The sequence below is a fragment of the Meriones unguiculatus genome, chromosome 4 (genome assembly GCF_030254825.1).
Source record: "Meriones unguiculatus strain TT.TT164.6M chromosome 4, Bangor_MerUng_6.1, whole genome shotgun sequence".
Lineage (NCBI taxonomy): Eukaryota > Metazoa > Chordata > Mammalia > Rodentia > Muridae > Meriones > Meriones unguiculatus.
The window spans coordinates 57,595,757-57,599,058 of record NC_083352.1 but is presented as its reverse complement, the minus strand read 5'-3'; the positions used below and the strand labels follow the sequence as shown (position 1 = coordinate 57,599,058).

The following is a 3,302-nucleotide window of genomic DNA, read 5'->3' as shown; positions in this document are numbered from 1 at the left end:
AATGTACAACCTGTAATTACAAAGCTAACACAGCCTAAATAATTTGATTTTTTTCAATTTCTATAACTCAACGCTGGAAGACTGTCAGTCTCACAAATGGAAATTAAGTACTTGGGTACCGGGTACTCAAACATAACAGGTAACAGGTGGTGTATGATGAAGGCAGACTGAGTAGCCATTGGTGTTGGAACTCTCTTCTTTCATCATGGCAGCAGGGGTTGGGGCAGTAGAAACAGAGCAGAACCATTTGCTGCCTCCCCGACTATACTTCCACCATTTTACTAATTTATTTTCATGCACAGCATGTGCACAGTCGTAGGACAATCAGGATAAGAAGTGAACATTCAACCAATATGAATGAGTATTTTCTCCATATCAGCCTTTGTAATGAGTTGATATACATTGTTGAAAACCTGTTGCAGTAATAGATGTAGGAATCCAACATAATTATTTTAGTTATGAAACCCCATCACTTCATATTCTCGAGAATAAACAAGGGCTTATTGTTGGGATCAGCAAGCAGGGATCTCTACAGGCAGCCCCTGGGGCCTGACATACCAGGTAACAGGCATTTGGAAAGACACCCAGACCACCTGCTGACCACCTGGAACCACCCGCGCATGCTCTGGACCACCCTATAAGAGAACTGGGGCCCCTCCCCTTGCGCTCCTTCTTCTTCTCTCTCTCCTTCCTTCTCTCTCTCTGTCTCTCTGTCTGTCTGTCTGTCTGTCTGTCTCTCTCTCTCTCTCTACCTCCCTCTCTGTAACCCCCTTCACCTACTCCTTTACCTAATAAACCTCCCGCATGGAACCGATCTGGTGGTTTGATCTGTGGACCCGCGTGTAACCTCTACATCTTTCTACATTTCCTAACATTGGTGCATTGGCCGGGAATCGAACCCGGGCCTCCCACGTGGCAGGCGAGAATTCTACCACTGAACCACCAATTAATGAGCTAACAGTCTCTCATCTTATGTGCCTGGCAGAACTGCCTCTGTTCAGGATGCTGTGAGACCATAGGAGCCAGGGACACTGCCTAGGTAATGGGCTAACTAGTCATCCCTGTCATTTTGATTGGCACATAAATTGATATATTTATTTAACTTATAATTTATCCTTCTCAGGTCTCTGAACACCTTGACTGCTATGCTAAGCTTCCGGTAGCTTTGCAGCTAGAGAAAAGACAATTAGATCGACTGTTAGCTCATTAATCAGTTCATTAGCTAAAACCACAGGGTACTAGATCTCTTATTTAAAAAGAAAAGAAAGGTTTGCTTTGCTCACAGGACTCATGTCGGTTGCCTGTGTCTTAAGATAAATAAATGGAGCTTATATAGGGTCTGAGGATATAGGAGTTTAGGTGGTAAAAATCTAGAGTGCTGTTATTTGGTCTGAAAAAAATGTTTCAGGGTTGATAAATGCAAAAGATTAGAGAGTCTAAATAGGGATTTTAAGGTATATGAGTTATAAAAATATAAAAATGTTTTAAAGCAGATTAAAAATGGGAGATACTTTAGATCTCCCCCCCTTTGCTACTGTTGTGCTTATATTATAAGATTTTAAAAGTTCAGAGTTTTGACATTGATCAATAGAGTTCTGATAAGTTGATGGAGCAATAACTGCTTATTATTCAGTCACCAGGTTGAGATTTTAATTTCCTTTGTTGGCTTCTAGAGATAGACTTAAACGTGCTTCTCGTTATGTTAAAAATATCTGTTTAATGTGTATATCTGACCCAAAAGTCATAGCTTTTAGTATGGTATTCTTAATATCTGCCATTTCTGGGGTAGATTTTAACACAGGAACATCTTTTTTTTAAATTTTTTTTATTTTATTATTATTTTTTTATCAGTTACATTTTATTAACTCTGTATCCCAGCCGTGTCCGGATCGATCCCTCATTCCCTCCCAGTCCCTCCCTCCCTCCCTCATCTCCACCGTGCCCCTTTCCAAGTCCACTGATAGGGGGGACCTCCTCCCCATTCATATGATCCTGTTTTATCAGGTATCTTCAGGACTGGCTGCAAAGCCCTCCTCTGTGGCCTAACAGGACTGCTCCTCCCTTCGGGGGTGAGGAGGCCAAAGAGCCAGTCATTGAGTTCCTGTTAGAAATAGTCCTTGTTCCCCTCACTTTGGGAAACCAATTGGTTACTGAGCTACCACAGGCTACATCTGAGTGGAGGTTCTAGGTTATATCCATACATGGTCCTTGGTTGAATGTCAGTCTCAGAAAAGACTCTGTGCCCAGATATATTTGGTCCTTGTGGAGCTCCTATCCTTTCCTCATCAGACTAACTCCCCTTCTTTCTTATGATTCCCTGTACTCTGCCAAAGGTTTGGTCATGAGTCTTTGCTTTGAAAACACTGCTAGTTAGAGTCTTTCAGATGCACTCAGTAGACTCCTGTCATACATTCAATGCACATCCCATCTGTCTTTCTAAACGAGGATTGATCATCTTACCCCATGTCCGCTCAATTGATTATCGTTTTTAGGTGTATAGATTTCATTATGTTTATCATATCTTATAGGTCTATATAAGTGAGTATATACCGTGTTTATCTTTCTCCTTCACACAGGAACATCTTAAACCTATTCCTTCTAGTTGCTTTAAGTAAGTTTCCCTTTTATTTCATAAAGGGCTTTTGCCGTTTCAGAGTTCACCTTAAAAAGTACTTATGCCGTTAACACATATGTATGTCTACTGCCTTTTTCTCAAAACACAGTACAATTATAATACTAACATGTTTAAGGTTTTATCTCTCTCTTAAAACTTGTAATTCCTGGTTTGGAATTTCCTTTCCTGGCTACCAGACTGCCATTTACTACATACAACCACTGGCTGGACTGGTGAGTTCACTCCATTTTCTCAGCATGCATGCCTCTGGTAGGGGAAGCTTGACCACAGAGCTCTGGCAGCTTCCTACTATCTTTTGAGACAGGGGACACCCCCCCACTCAGCTATAGCCTTAACTGTCTAGGTTTGACCCTCTATGCTGACTTTCACTTTAGGGCCACACTCTCCCTTGGGCGGTACACCCCCTCTATGGGTTCCTTCCCGCCTCCCCCGCTCGCTCGTGCACGTGCTGGCTCACTTGCTCATGGAAAGGTCCCCGCTCTCCCATACGGCTCTTCTCATTCTTCCTTGGGAGCCTTCTACACGCGCTTCTCTCTACGTGCTCCTGCACCCGTCCTAGCTAGGCAAGAAGCGTGTTCTCTCGGCCGTGCCACGGGGCAGCTGCCCTCGATCGCTGGCCAATATCTGAGGAGATATGGACCGGATTGGATCTCTCTCTACAGAGACT

General features: G+C 43.1%; 1 non-coding gene across 1 annotated transcript; it reads right to left on the bottom strand.

Annotated features, from left to right (window-relative positions):
* Positions 1–874: 874 nt before the first annotated feature.
* On the bottom strand, positions 875–949 carry Trnag-gcc (transfer RNA glycine (anticodon GCC)). The gene has a single exon. It is a non-coding gene; the product is annotated as a tRNA-Gly (tRNA).
* Positions 950–3,302: the final 2,353 nt, after the last annotated feature.